Source organism: Carcharhinus amblyrhynchos, unplaced genomic scaffold (assembly GCF_965287045.1).
Source record: "Carcharhinus amblyrhynchos unplaced genomic scaffold, sCarAmb.v2.hapA scaffold_583, whole genome shotgun sequence".
Taxonomy (NCBI): Eukaryota; Metazoa; Chordata; class Chondrichthyes; order Carcharhiniformes; family Carcharhinidae; genus Carcharhinus; species Carcharhinus amblyrhynchos.
The window spans coordinates 31871-48427 of record NW_027650323.1 but is presented as its reverse complement, the minus strand read 5'-3'; positions in this window follow the sequence as shown (position 1 = coordinate 48427).

Genomic DNA, 16557 nt, shown 5'->3' with positions numbered 1-16557 from the left:
AGACATGGTCACTGGGAAGGACCCTGGGGCCCACCAGTTCCCACATCATACAGAAACAGCACATCACATGCCCCTCCATTATTCCCTGTAGTAATATTGAAAATTTCCACACAAGCCCAAGCTGGGAATTGAACCCGGGTCCCTGATGCTGTGAAGCAGCAGTGCTAACCGCTGCCACTGTGTCACCATCTCATTGTTAAAGAATCAGAATTTAACCCAGACTAATTCACAAACCCACACATCAACAGTAGCCGCACAACTAAAATAAACTTTATAAAGAACAAAGAAAATTCCAGCACAGGAACAGGCCCTTCGGCCCTCCAAGCCTGCACTGACCATACTGCCCCGACTGAACTAAAACCCCCTACCCTTCCGGGGATCATATCCCTCTATTCCCATCCTATTCATGGATTTGTCCAGAACCCCTTAAAACTCACTATCGTATCCGCTTCCACTCCCTCCCCCGGCAGCGAGTCCCAGGCACCCACCCCCCTCTGGGTAAAAACACTGCACAGAAAGTTAAAACAGAAGAAACCTGCTTGTTGCCTATTATCCTCTTATCTGAAAGATGTGCCAGTTAGGGTGAACACCCCTGGGTGTACCCAAACAGGACCCAGAGCGTGGCAACGAGGGGGCTTTCACAGTAACTTCATTGCAGTGCTAATGCCATACTTGTGACACCAACAAATAAACTATAAAATTAACAAAACTTTAAACTTTATAAGCTTTGTCTATTCTCAGTTATGTGGGTTTATTACACAGTGAATACAAACTGCAAATTAACAGAGGGGTTTATGAAATGTCTGAATTACAGAGTGGCAGTGGAATTGCAGTACCTCAGGGCAGCCAGAGGAGGGAGCAACTTTCATTGCTTGGCATTTACTGCACAATCCCCAAGTATCAAACCCCGTGCTGTACCTGTCCTGGGAGTGAGTGTTTGATGGGGGACAGTGTAGAGGGAGCTTTACTCTGTATCTAACCCCGTGCTGTACCTGTCCTGAGAGTGAGTGTTTGATGGGGGACAGTGTAGAGGGAGCTTTACTCTGTATCTAACCCCGTGCTGTACCTGTCCTGAGAGTGAGTGTTTGATGGGGGACAGTGTAGAGGGAGCTTTACTCTGTATCAAACCCCGTGCTGTACCTGTCCTGGGAGTGTTTGATGGGGGACAGTGTAGAGGGAGCTTTACTCTGTATCTAACCCCGTGCTGTACCTGTCCTGGGAGTGTTTGATGGGGACAGTGTAGAGGGAGCTTTACTCTGTATCTAACCCCGTGCTGTACCTGTCCTGGGAGTGTTTGATGGGGGACAGTGTAGAGGGAGCTTTACTCTGTATCTAACCCCGTGCTGTACCTGTCCTGAGAGTGAGTGTTTGATGGGGGACAGTGTAGAGGGAGCTTTACTCTGTATCAAACCCCGTGCTGTACCTGTCCTGGGAGTGTTTGATGGGGGACAGTGTAGAGGGAGCTTTACTCTGTATCTAACCCCGTGCTGTACCTGTCCTGGGAGTGTTTGATGGGGACAGTGTAGAGGGAGCTTTACTCTGTATCTAACCCCGTGCTGTACCTGTCCTGGGAGTGTTTGATGGGGGACAGTGTAGAGGGAGCTTTACTCTGTATCTAACCCCGTGCTGTACCTGTCCTGGGAGTGTTTGATGGGGGACAGTGTAGAGGGAGCTTTACTCTGTATCTAACCCCGTGCTGTACCTGTCCTGGGAGTGTTTGATGGGGGACAGTGTAGAGGGAGCTTTACTCTGTATCTAACCCCGTGCTGTACCTGTCCTGGGAGTGTTTGATGGGGGACAGTGTAGAGGGAGCTTTACTCTGTATCTAACCCCGTGCTGTACCTGTCCTGGGAGTGTTTGATGGGGGACAGTGTAGAGGGAGCTTTACTCTGTATCTAACCCCGTGCTGTACCTGTCCTGAGAGTGAGTGTTTGATGGGGGACAGTGTAGAGGGAGCTTTACTCTGTATCTAACCCTGTGCTGTACCTGTCCTGGGAGTGTTTGATGGGGGACAGTGTAGAGGGAGCTTTACTCTGTATCTAACCCCGTGCTGTACCTGTCCTGGGAGTGTTTGATGGGGGACAGTGTAGAGGGAGCTTTACTCTGTATCTAACCCCGTGCTGTACCTGTCCTGGGAGTGTTTGATGGGGGACAGTGTAGAGGGAGCTTTACTCTGTATCTAACCCCGTGCTGTACCTGTCCTGGGAGTGTTTGATGGGGGACAGTGTAGAGGGAGCTTTACTCTGTATCTAACCCCGTGCTGTACCTGTCCTGGGAGTGTTTGATGGGGGACAGTGTAGAGGGAGCTTTACGCTGTATCTAACCCCGTGCTGTACCTGTCCTGGGAGTGTTTGATGGGGACAGTGTAGAGGGAGCTTTACTCTGTATCTAACCCCGTGCTGTACCTGTCCTGGGAGTGTTTGATGGGGGACAGTGTAGAGGGAGCTTTACTCTGTATCTAACCCCGTGCTGTACCTGTCCTGGGAGTGTTTGATGGGGGACAGTGTAGAGGGAGCTTTACTCTGTATCTAACCCCGTGCTGTATCTGTCCTGGGAGTGTTTGATGGGGGACAGTGTAGAGGGAGCTTTACTCTGTATCTAACCCCGTGCTGTACCTGTCCTGAGAGTGAGTGTTTGATGGGGGACAGTGTAGAGGGAGCTTTACTCTGTATCTAACCCTGTGCTGTACCTGTCCTGGGAGTGTTTGATGGGGGACAGTGTAGAGGGAGCTTTACTCTGTATCTAACCCCGTGCTGTACCTGTCCTGGGAGTGTTTGATGGGGGACAGTGTAGAGGGAGCTTTACTCTGTATCTAACCCCGTTCTGTACCTGTCCTGGGAGTGTTTGATGGGGGACAGTGTAGAGGGAGCTTTACTCTGTATCTAACCCCATGCTGTACCTGCCCTGAGAGTGAGTGTTTGATGGGGGGACAGTGTAGAGGGAGCTTTACTCTGTATCTAACCCCGTGCTGTACCTGTCCTGGGAGTGTTTGATGGGGGGACAGTGTAGAGGGAGCTTTACTCTGTATCTAACCCCGTGCTGTACCTGTCCTGGGAGTGTTTGATGGGGGGACAGTGTAGAGGGAGCTTTACTCTGTATCTAACCCCGTGCTGTCCCTGTCCTGGGAGTGTTTGATGGGGGACAGTGTAGAGAGAGCTTTACTCTGTATCTAACCCCATGCTGTACCTGTCCTGGGAGTGTTTGATGGGGACTGTGTAGAGGGACCTTTACTCTGTATCTAACACTGTGCTGTACCTGTCCTGGGAGTGTTTGATGGGGACAGTGTAGAGGGAGCTTTACTCTGTATCTAACCCCGTGCTGTACCTGTCCTGGGAGTGTTTGATGGGGGACAGTGTAGAGGGAGCTTTACTCTGTATCTAACCCCGTGCTGTACCTGTCCTGGGAGTGTTTGATGGGGGACAGTGTAGAGGGAGCTTTACTCTGTATCTAACCCCGTGCTGTACCTGTCCTGGGAGTGTTTGATGGGGGACAGTGTAGAGGGAGCTTTACTCTGTATCTAACCCCGTGCTGTACCTGTCCTGGGAGTGTTTGATGGGGGACAGTGTAGAGGGAGCTTTACTCTGTATCTAACCCCGTGCTGTACCTGTCCTGGGAGTGTTTGATGGGGGACAGTGTAGAGGGAGCTTTACTCTGTATCTAACCCCGTGCTGTACCTGTCCTGGGAGTGTTTGATGGGGGACAGTGTAGAGGGAGCTTTACTCTGTATCTAACCCCGTGCTGTACCTGTCCTGGGAGTGTTTGATGGGGGACAGTGTAGAGGGAGCTTTACTCTGTATCTAACCCCGTGCTGTACCTGTCCTGGGAGTGTTTGATGGGGGACAGTGTAGAGGGAGCTTTACTCTGTATCTAACCCCGTGCTGTACCTGTCCTGGGAGTGTTTGATGGGGGACAGTGTAGAGGGAGCTTTACTCTGTATCTAACCCCGTGCTGTACCTGTCCTGAGAGTGAGTGTTTGATGGGGGACAGTGTAGAGGGAGCTTTACTCTGTATCTAACCCTGTGCTGTACCTGTCCTGGGAGTGTTTGATGGGGGACAGTGTAGAGGGAGCTTTACTCTGTATCTAACCCCGTGCTGTACCTGTCCTGGGAGTGTTTGATGGGGGACAGTGTAGAGGGAGCTTTACTCTGTATCTAACCCCGTGCTGTACCTGTCCTGGGAGTGTTTGATGGGGGACAGTGTAGAGGGAGCTTTACTCTGTATCTAACCCCGTGCTGTACCTGTCCTGGGAGTGTTTGATGGGGGACAGTGTAGAGGGAGCTTTACTCTGTATCTAACCCCGTGCTGTACCTGTCCTGGGAGTGTTTGATGGGGGACAGTGTAGAGGGAGCTTTACGCTGTATCTAACCCCGTGCTGTACCTGTCCTGGGAGTGTTTGATGGGGACAGTGTAGAGGGAGCTTTACTCTGTATCTAACCCCGTGCTGTACCTGTCCTGGGAGTGTTTGATGGGGGACAGTGTAGAGGGAGCTTTACTCTGTATCTAACCCCGTGCTGTACCTGTCCTGGGAGTGTTTGATGGGGGACAGTGTAGAGGGAGCTTTACTCTGTATCTAACCCCGTGCTGTATCTGTCCTGGGAGTGTTTGATGGGGGACAGTGTAGAGGGAGCTTTACTCTGTATCTAACCCCGTGCTGTACCTGTCCTGAGAGTGAGTGTTTGATGGGGGACAGTGTAGAGGGAGCTTTACTCTGTATCTAACCCTGTGCTGTACCTGTCCTGGGAGTGTTTGATGGGGGACAGTGTAGAGGGAGCTTTACTCTGTATCTAACCCCGTGCTGTACCTGTCCTGGGAGTGTTTGATGGGGGACAGTGTAGAGGGAGCTTTACTCTGTATCTAACCCCGTGCTGTACCTGTCCTGGGAGTGTTTGATGGGGGACAGTGTAGAGAGAGCTTTACTCTGTATCTAACCCCATGCTGTACCTGTCCTGGGAGTGTTTGATGGGGACTGTGTAGAGGGACCTTTACTCTGTATCTAACACTGTGCTGTACCTGTCCTGGGAGTGTTTGATGGGGGACAGTGTAGAGGGAGCTTTACTCTGTATCTAACCCTGTGCTGTACCTGTCCTGGGAGTGTTTGATGGGGGGACAGTGTAGAGGGAGCTTTACTCTGTATCTAACCCCGTGCTGTACCTGTCCTGGGAGTGTTTGATGGGGACACTGTAGAGGGAGCTTTACTCTGTATCTAACCCCATGCTGTACCTGTCCTGGGAGTGTTTGATGGGGGACAGTGTAGAGGGAGCTTTACTCTGTATCTAACCCCGTGCTGCCCCTGTCCTGGCAGTGTTTGATGGGGGACAGTGTAGAGGGAGCTTTACTCTGTATCTAACCCCGTGCTGTACCTGTCCTGGGAGTGTTTGATGGGGGACAGTGTAGAGGGAGCTTTACGCTGTACCTAACCCTGTGCTGTACCTGTCCTGGGAGTGTTTGATGGGGGACAGTGTAGAGGGAGCTTTACTCTGTATCTAACCCCGTGCTGTACCTGCCCTGGGAGTGTTTGATGGGGACAGTGTAGAGGGAGCTTTACTCTGTATCTAACCCCGTGCTGTACCTGTCCTGGGAGTGTTTGATGGGGAGACAGTGTAGAGGGAGCTTTACTCTGTATCTAACCCCATGCTGTACCTGTCCTGGGAGTGTTTGATGGGGGGGACAGTGTAGAGGGAGCTTTACTCTGTATCTAACCCCGTGCTGTACCTGTCCTGGGAGTGTTTGATGGGGGGACAGTGTAGAGGGAGCTTTACTCTGTATCTAACCCCATGCTGTACCTGTCCTGGGAGTGTTTGATGGGGGGGACAGTGTAGAGGGAGCTTTACTCTGTATCTAACCCCGTGCTGTACCTGTCCTGGGAGTGTTTGATGGGGGGACAGTGTAGAGGGAGCTTTACTCTGTATCTAACCCCATGCTGTACCTGTCCTGGGAGTGTTTGATGGGGGGACAGTGTAGAGGGAGCTTTACTCTGTATCTAACCCCGTGCTGTACCTGTCCTGGGAGTGTTTGATGGGGGGACAGTGTAGAGGGAGCTTTACTCTGTATCGAACCCCGTGCTGTACCTGTCCTGGGAGTGTTTGATGGGGGACAGTGTAGAGGGAGCTTTACTCTGTATCTAACCCCGTGCTGTACCTGTCCTGGGAGTGTTTGATGGGGGGACAGTGTAGAGGGAGCTTTACTCTGTATCTGACCCCGTGCTGTACCTGCCCTGAGAGTGAGTGTTTGATGGGGGGACAGTGTAGAGGGAGCTTTACTCTGTATCTAACCCCGTGCTGTCCCTGTCCTGGGAGTGTTTGATGGGGGACAGTGTAGAGAGAGCTTTACTCTGTATCTAACCCCATGCTGTACCTGTCCTGGGAGTGTTTGATGGGGACTGTGTAGAGGGACCTTTACTCTGTATCTAACACTGTGCTGTACCTGTCCTGGGAGTGTTTGATGGGGGACAGTGTAGAGGGAGCTTTACTCTGTATCTAACCCTGTGCTGTACCTGTCCTGGGAGTGTTTGATGGGGGGACAGTGTAGAGGGAGCTTTACTCTGTATCTAACCCCGTGCTGTACCTGTCCTGGGAGTGTTTGATGGGGACACTGTAGAGGGAGCTTTACTCTGTATCTAACCCCATGCTGTACCTGTCCTGGGAGTGTTTGATGGGGGACAGTGTAGAGGGAGCTTTACTCTGTATCTAACCCCGTGCTGCCCCTGTCCTGGCAGTGTTTGATGGGGACAGTGTAGAGGGAGCTTTACTCTGTATCTAACCCCGTGCTGTACCTGTCCTGGGAGTGTTTGATGGGGGACAGTGTAGAGGGAGCTTTACGCTGTACCTAACCCTGTGCTGTACCTGTCCTGGGAGTGTTTGATGGGGGACAGTGTAGAGGGAGCTTTACTCTGTATCTAACCCCGTGCTGTACCTGCCCTGGGAGTGTTTGATGGGGACAGTGTAGAGGGAGCTTTACTCTGTATCTAACCCCGTGCTGTACCTGTCCTGGGAGTGTTTGATGGGGGGACAGTGTAGAGGGAGCTTTACTCTGTATCTAACCCCGTGCTGTACCTGTCCTGGGAGTGTTTGATGGGGGACAGTGTAGAGAGAGCTTTACTCTGTATCTAACCCCGTGCTGTACCTGTCCTGGGAGTGTTTGATGGGGGACAGTGTAGAGGGAGCTTTACGCTGTATCTAACCCTGTGCTGTACCTGTCCTGGGAGTGTTTGATGAGGACTGTGTAGAGGGACCTTTACTCTGTATCTAACCCTGTGCTGTACCTGTCCTGGGAGTGTTTGATGGGGGACAGTGTAGAGGGAGCTTTACTCTGTATCTAACCCTGTGCTGTACCTGTCCTGGGAGTGTTTGATGGGGGGACAGTGTAGAGGGAGCTTTACTCTGTATCTAACCCCATGCTGTACCTGTCCTGGGAGTGTTTGATGGGGGACAGTGTAGAGGGAGCTTTACTCTGTATCTAACTCCGTGCTGTACCTGTCCTGGGAGTGTTTGATGGGGGGACAGTGTAGAGGGAGCTTTACTCTGTATCTAACCCCATGCTGTACCTGTCCTGGGAGTGTTTGATGGGGGGGACAGTGTAGAGGGAGCTTTACTCTGTATCTAACCCCGTGCTGTACCTGTCCTGGGAGTGTTTGATGGGGGGACAGTGTAGAGGGAGCTTTACTCTGTATCTAACCCCATGCTGTACCTGTCCTGGGAGTGTTTGATGGGGGGGACAGTGTAGAGGGAGCTTTACTCTGTATCTAACCCCGTGCTGTACCTGTCCTGGGAGTGTTTGATGGGGGGACAGTGTAGAGGGAGCTTTACTCTGTATCTAACCCCGTGCTGTACCTGTCCTGGGAGTGTTTGATGGGGGGACAGTGTAGAGGGAGCTTTACTCTGTATCTAACCCCGTGCTGTACCTGTCCTGGGAGTGTTTGATGGGGGGGACAGTGTAGAGGGAGCTTTACTCTGTATCTAACTCCGTGCTGTACCTGTCCTGGGAGTGTTTGATGGGGGGACAGTGTAGAGGGAGCTTTACTCTGTATCGAACCCCGTGCTGTACCTGTCCTGGGAGTGTTTGATGCGGGGACAGTGTAGAGGGAGCTTTACTCTGCCTCAATTTCTGAAGCTGATTCCCTCTGGTGGAAGGGAATGTGATAAACGAGAGTAGCCTTTCTGCTTTTGTGTATATGTTTTCATGGGACCTGGGCAGCATTCGCTGAGCCATTTGCTGCCGATTCCTAACTGCCTTTGAACTGAGTGTCCTGCTTGCCTGTGGGGGGGTTTGCAGGGAGGTGGGAGGGAAGAAGGTGGTGGCAGTGGTAAGAACTGGACTCAGACTGGGTGAGGATGGCTGATTTCCTTCCCTAAAGATGATTTTTTCCCACAATTCCTGATAGTCGCACCGTCACCATTATATTCCGGCTTCAGTAACTCCAATTCCATCAGCTGGAATTTGAACTCATTCCCCTGATGCTGGGTCTTGGCCTTCCAGATCCAGTGCTATTAACATTACACCATCACCTCCCACTGACCACAAACCTGACCACACGGCAGCCCCAAGACCAAGGACACTGAAAGAATTTCACATCGGTGAGATCCTAAATGAATATTTCTCATCAGTATTTACTGTTGAGAAAGGTCGGGGTGTTCGGGAACTTGGGGAAATAAATAGTGATGTCTTGAGGAGTGTACACATTACAGAGAAGAAGGTGCTTCAAGTCTTAAAACGCATCAAGTTAGATAAATCCCCGGGACCTGATGAGGTGTATCCCAGGACACTGTGGGAGGCTAGGGAGGAAATTGCGGGTCCCCTAGCTGAGATATTTGAATCATCGATAGTCACGGGGGAGGTGCCTGAAGATTGGAGAGTGGCAAATGTTGTGCCTTTGTTTAAAAAGGGCTGTAGGGAAAAGCCTGGGAACTACAGGCCAGTGAGCCTCACATCTGTGGTGGGTAAATTGTTGGAAGGTATTTTGAGAGACAGGATCTACAGGCATTTAGAGACACAAGGACTGATTAGGGACAGATAGCATGGCTCTGAGTGGAAAGTCATGTCTCATGAATTTGATTGAGTTTTTTGAAGGGGTAACCAAGAAGGTAGATGAGGGCAGTGCAGTTGATCTTGTCTACATGGACTTTAGCAAAGCCTTTGATAAGGTACCACATGGTAGGTTGTTGGATACATCTAATGGCATCCAGGGTGAGGTATCTAAATGGATACAAAATTGGCTTCTTGACAGAAACCAGAGGATAAGCCACGGTGATCGGATCTCCAGCATTGAGTCCATCCCTGTGGCTCAGAAGGGAAGGGAGAGAGCAGGAGAGCAATAGTTATTGGGGACGCAATGGTTCAAGGGACAGATAGGAGGTTCTGTGGCAGCAAGAGAGACTCACGGATGGTATGTTGCCTCCTGGGTATCAGGGTCCGTGATGTCTTGACTGTATTTTCAGGATCCTTAAGTGGAGGGGAACAGTCACAAGTTCTGGTATACATCAGTACCAATGACATAGGTAAGAGAAGGGATGGGGATTTAAAACAGGAATTTAGGGAGCTCTGGTGGAAGCTGAGAGCCAGGACAAAACATGTTGTCATCACTGGTTTGTTGCTGGTGCCACGTACTAGTGAGTTGAGGAACAGGGAGAGAGTGCAGATAAGCACATGGCTTCAGGGATGGTGTAGGAGGGAGGGTTTCAGTTGTATGGATAATTGGAGCACATTCTGGGGAAGGTGGGATCTGTACAAACTGGATGGTTTGCACCTGAACCAGAGGGGCACCGATATCCTGGGAGGGACATTTGATAGGATGCAGAGCTGGGCTGAAAAGCGGCAGATGGAGTTTAACCCTGGTAAGTGTGAGGTGATTCATTTTGGTGGGACAAACTTGAATGCGGATTACAGGCACAACGGCAGTGTTCTGAGGAATGTGGAGGAACAGAGAGATTTTGGGGTTCATATCTACAGATCTCTGAAGGTTGCCACTCAAGTGGATAGAGCCATGAACAAAGAACAGTACAGCACAGGAAACAGGCCCTTCAGCCCTCCAAGCCTGCGCCGCTCATGCACCCACCTAGACTATTCGTTTGTATCCCTCCATTCCCAGTCTGTTCATGTGGCTATCCAAATTAGTCTTAAACGATCCCAGCATGTCTGCCTCCACCACCTTGCTTGGCAGTGCATTCCAGGCCACCAACACCCTCTGCGTAAAATACGTCCCCCTGATATCGGAGTTATACCTCACTCCCTCACCTTGAACCCGTGACCCCTTGTGATCATCACCTCCGATCTGGGAAAAGCTTCCCACTGTTCACCCTATCTATACCCTTCATAATTTTATACACCTTTATTAGGTCTCCCCTCATCCTCTGTCTTTCTGGGGAGAACAACTGCAGTTTACTCAATCTCTCCTCATAGCTCAGACCCTCCATACCAGGCAACATCCTGGTAACCCTTTTCTGCACTCTCCAAAGCCTCCACGTCCTTCTGGTAGTGTGGAAACCAGAACTGGATGCAGTATTCCAAATGTGGCCTAACCAACATTCAATATAGCTGTACCATCATATGCCAACTTTTATACTCTATGTCCCATCCAATAAAGGCAAGCGTGCCATATGCCTTCTTCACCACCCTCTCCACCTGTGCTGCCACCTTTCAGGATCTGTGGACTCACACACTCAGGTCCCTCTGTGTCTATACTCCTGATGGTTCTGCCAATAATTGTGTAACTCCCCCCTACATTAGATCTACCGAAATGCATCATTTCGCATTTATCTGGATTAAATTCCATCTGCCATTTCTCTGCCCAAAGAAGGCTTATAGTGTGTTAGCGTTTATTAACAGAGGGTTTGAGTTTAAGAGCCGTGGGGTTATCCTGGAACTGTACCAGATGTTGGTGAGACCATATCTGGAATATTGTGTGCAGGTATGGTCACCATAAGAAGGATGTGGAAACATTGGAGAGAGTGCAGAGGAGATTTACCAGGATGCTGCCTGGTTTGGAGGGTAGGTCTTATGAGGAAAGGTTGAGGGAACTGAGGCTTTTCTCTTTAGAACAGAGGAGGATGAGAGGCAACTTCATAGAGGTTTATAAGATGATGAGAGGGATAGATAGGGTGGATATTCAGAGACTAGTTCCTCGGGTGGATGTAGCTGTTACTAGGGGGCATAACTGTAAGGTTCATGGTGGGAGATATAGGAGGGATCTCTGAGGTAGATTCGTTACTCAGAGAGTGGTTGGGGTGTGGAATGCACTGCCTGCTGTGATAGTGGAGTCGGACACTTTAGGAACTTTCAAGCGATTATTGGATAGGCACATGGAGCAAACCGGAATGATAGGGAGTGGGATAGCTTGATCTTGGGTTTAGACGTAGCTCAGCACAACATAGAGTGCCAGAGGGCCTGTACTGTGCTGTACTGTTCTATGTTCTAAATTAGAGGGTGGTTGTGGAGGGTTGGCTTTCAGACTGGAGGCCTGTGACTAGCGGTGTGCCTCAGGGATCAGTGCTGGGTCCACTGTTATTTGTCATTTATATTAATGATTTGGATGAGAATATAGGAGGCATGGTTAGTAAGTTTGAAGAGGACACCAAGATTGGGTACATGGTGGACAGTGAGGTAGGTTTTCTCCAATTGCGACAGGATCTTGATCAATTGGGCCAGTGGGCTGACGAATGGCAGATGGAGTTTAATTTAGATAAATGTGAGGTGATGCATTTTGGTAGGTTGAACCAGGGCAGGACTTACTCAGTTAATGGTAGGGCGTTGGGGAGAGTTACAGAACAAAGAGATCTAGAGGTACAGGTTCATAGCTCCTTGAAAGTGGAGTCACAGGTGGACAGAGTGGTGAAGAAGGCATTCGGCATGCTTGGTTTCATTGGTCAGAACATTGAATACAGGAGTTGGGACGTCTGGTTAAAGTTGTACAAGACATTGGTAAGGCCACACTTGCAATACTGTGTACAGTTCTGGGTCACCCTATTATAGAAAGGATATTATTAAACTAGAAAGAGTGCAGAAAAGATTTACTGGATGTACAAACCATCAACCATTTACAAACCATCAAGTCCCAGATGCTACCAGGACTTGATGGATTGAGTTATAAGGAGAGGCTGGATAGACTGGGACTTTTGTCTCTGGAGCGTAGGAGGCTGAGAGATTATCTTATAGGGATCTGTAAAATAATGAGGGGCATAGGAATAACAGATGTGTCGAGTATAGGGCTAACGGGAGGACTTTGAATAGTGTGGATGAGCAGAGGGATCTAGGTGTATGTGTACATAGATCCCTGAAAGTTGGGAGTCAAGTAGATAAGGTTGTTAAGAAGGCATATGGTGTCTTGGCGTTTATTGGTAGGGGGATTGAATTTAGGAGTCGCAGCGTCATGTTGCAACTGTACACAACTCTGGTGCGGCCGCACTTGGAGTACTGTGTGCAGTTCTGGTCCCCACATTACAGGAAGGATGTGGAGGCTTTGGAGAGGGTGCAGAGGAGGTTTACCAGGATGTTGCCTGGTATGGAGGGGAGGTCCTATGAGGAGAGGCTGAGGGATTTGGGGTTGTTTTCGCTGGAAAGAAGGCAGCTAAGAGGGGATCTTATTGAAACATATAAGATGATTAGAGGTTTAGATAGGGTGGATAGTAATAGCCTTTTTCCTCTGATGGAGAAATCTAGCACGAGGGGGCATGGCTTTAAATTAAGGGGGGGTAGTTATAGGACGGATGTCAGGGGTAGGTTCTTTACCCAGAGGGTGGTGAGGGATTGGAATGCCCTGCCTGCTGCAGTTGTAAATGCGCCTAGTTTGGGGGCGTTTAAGAGATCCGTGGATAGGTTTATGGACGAAAAGGGATTGGTTTAGGTTAGTGGGTCATTGTTTTGTAACTGGTCGGCGCAACATCGTGGGCCGAAGGGCCTGTTCTGCGCTGTAATGTTCTATGTTCTATAGACAAGGTAGATAGTCAATATCTTTTCCCAAAAGTAGGGGAGTCTAAAACTAGAGGGCATAGGTTTAAGGTGAGAGGGGAGAGATACAAAAGTGTCCAGAGGGGCAATTTTTTCACACAGAGGGTGGTGAGTGTCTGGAACGAGCTGCCAGAGGCAGTAGTAGAGGTGGGTACAATTTTATCTTTTAAAAAGCATTGAGACAGTTCAATGGGTATAAAGGGATATGGTCCAAATATGGGCAATTGGGATTAGTTTAGGGGTTTAAAAAAAAGGGCAGCATGGACAAGTTGGGCCGAAGGGCCTGTTTCCATACTGTAAACCTTTATGACTCTATAATTGCACCGCAGTTCAGGAGCGCTAAGTCTGAGCTGCTGCACTGCCCTGTGGGACCAGCTACTGGCAAAGGTTCCCACCCTGACTCAATGCTTTCCTTGTCTGCAACACTGAAGATATAATCAAACCTCTCAGTGTCTCAGACTGTGCGTTCACATTGCTTGCTCAACTTCATACAGGAAGGTGGTGACAGTACAGCTCCTATCACTATGTTCCTGTCAGCAACTTCCTGAAACTCAGGAATGAGGGCCAAGGAAAAGGTAGCAAAATAAGCAGGAAAGAGAGAGAAAACAGAGGGGGAGAAACAGGAGAGCTTGTAAGCCAGAGCAGAGAAAAATACACGAGAGAAATTTAAAAAATCAGAAAAATGACAGGAGCGAGAAACAGGAATGGGCAGGGACGACAAGCAAGAGAGAATCTGATGTGGCAACAATAATCTCTCCCTCAGTGTCCATAAAATGAAGGAGATTGTCATCGACTTCAGAAAACATAAAGGAGAACATGCTCTGGTTTGCAACAACCGGGACAAAGTGGAAAGAGCCGAGACCTCCAAGTTTTTAGGTGTCCAGATCACCAGCAACCTGTCCTGGTTCCCCCCACGCTGACACTATAGTTAAGAAAGCCCCACCAACACCTCTACTTTCTCAGAAGACTAAGGAAATTTGGCATGTCAGCTACGACTCTCACCAACTTTTACAGATGCCCCATAGAAAGCATTCTTTCGGGTTGTATCACAGCTTGGTCTGGGTTCCTGCTCTGCCCAAGACCATAAGGAACTACAAAAGGTTGTGAATGTAGCCCAATCCATCACACAAACCAGCCTCCCATCCATTGACTCTGTCTACACTTCCCACTGCCTCGGGAAAGCAGCCAGTGTAATTAAGGACCCCACACACCCCGGACATTCTCTCTTCCACCTTCTTCCATCGGGAAAAAGATACAAAAGTCTGAGGCTACGTACCGACCGACTCAAGAACAGCTTCTTCCCTGCTGCTATCAGACTTTTGAATGGACCTACCTCACATTAAGTTGATCTTGCTCTACACCCTAGCTATGGCTGTAACACTACATTCTGCACTCTCTCCTTCTCTATGAATGGTATGCTTTGTCTGTATAGTGTGCAAGGTAGGAATAATGGTAGGAAGGATTATTACGTGGCGAAAAACTGCAGCAGGCGACGGTGCAGAGGGACCTCGGGGTCCTTGTGCATGAGTCACAAAAACCCAGCTTGCAGGTGCAGCAGGTGGTCAGGAAGGCAAATGGGATGCTGGCCTTCATAGCGAGGGGGATTGAATATAAAAGTAGGGAGGTCTTGCTGCAGCTGTATAGGACATTGGTGAGGCCGCAGCTGGAGTACTGTGTGCAGTTTTGGGCGCCGTACTTACGCAAGGATATTTTGGCCTTGGAGGGAGTGCAGAGGAGGTTTACTAGGCTGATACCGGAGTTGAGGGGGTTGAGCTATGAGAGGCTGAATAAACTAGGCTTGTACTCACTAGAGTTTAGAAGAATGAGGGGAGATCTCATTGAGACGTATAAGATGATGAATGGGATGGATAGGATAGAGGTGGAGGGATTCTTCCCACTTAGAAAGGACAGGAGGACTAGGGGGCACAGCCTCAAGATAAAGGGGGGCGGTTTAGAACGGAGTTGAGGAGGAACTTCTTCACTCAAAGGGTGGTGAATCTCTGGAATTCTCTGCCCGTTGAAGTGGTGGAGGCTACCTCGCTAAATATTTTTAAGACGCGGGTTGATGGGTTTTTGATAAGAGAGGGGATTAAGGGTTATGGGGAGAGGGCGGGAATGTGGAACTGAGCCATGACAGATCAGCCATGATCTTATTGAATGGCGGGGCAGGCTCGAAGGGCTAGTTGGCCTACTCCTGCTCCTATTTCTTATGTTCTTATGAAACAATACTTTTAACAGTATGTTAATACATGTGATAATAATAAAATCAAAAAGAAAGTTAATGGATGAAAAGAGAAAAGACAACAAAAACAAACAGGAGGAGAGTGAGTGAGAAAGAGCAGCACAGTGAGAAAAACAGGACACAGCGGATAAGCAAGGGAGAATGATTGGGAAATCCAGGGAGAGGAAGAGTGAGGAACTGAGAGAGACAGACATAAGATCATAGGACATAGGAGCAAAATTAGACCATTCAGCCCATCAAGTCTGCTCCACCATTCAATCATGGCTGATATTTTTCTCATCCCCATTCTGCCTTTTCCCGTATCTATCTCTGCCTAAACAACAGAGGGAAAGCAGGGACAGATGAAAGGCTGGGGTATGAGAGCCTGGTGCTGTAGATATGTGAATGTGGGGAGTTAAGCTTCGGGGGGGGGGGGGGGGGGGGGGGCAGGGATCTCAATGCCTTTCTTCATTAAGTGTCACCCAGCTTGTGATGAGGAACACAGGAGTCAGCTCCTGGTCTCCTACATCTCGACATCACTGCCAGTGACAACCAAGAATTCCGCATAGCCAAACCTCCACCCATAACAGAGGCCCCGGGGAACCAATCCCGGCTCCGGGAGAGATTGGAGAATCATTGCCAGTGTTGGTAGATATCAGGGAAACAATCCCAGCTCCATCAGGGATTGGAGAATCGTTCCCAGCGGCGGGAGGGATCGGGGAACCAATCCTGGCTCCAACCTCAGTGAATCAACCCCGGCTCCAGGAGAGATTGGGGAACCAATCCCAGTCCCAGGAAAGCTCAGGGAACTGGGAATGTGGTTAAAAGGGAATGTTGTGTAAATGCAGTCCCAGGTTCAAGGGAAACGTTGTGTAAACGCAGTCCCAGGTTAAAAGATAATGTTGTGTAAACACAGTCCCAGGTTAAAGGGGAATGTTGTGTAAACATAGTCCCAGGTAATAGGCTGGAATAATTCCAGATTTCTAAATACCCTGTTACTTGAAGAATGCAAAAGATAAGAAATAACAAAAATGTTATAATTTTTTATTGAACAGCGCTTCCAGCTCATCCCTTCCCATATACACCTCAACAGCCCCTCCCCACACGCACCTCAACACCCCCTCCCCACACACACCTCAACAGCCCCACACCATATACATGCACAGAATCATACTCTGTACACTACCCCAGCCCATAAACAGCCACGGAATAACACACTGTATCCTCCCTGTATACTCCTGTCCATATACACACACTGAATCTCACACTGTATACTCCCTCTGTCCATATGATCAAAGAACAAAACACAGGAAAAAGGCCCTTCGGCCCCACAAGCCCACACCGCCCATTTTAACATTCAGTGAATGCCTCAGTCCAATCCTTCTACCTACGACTTT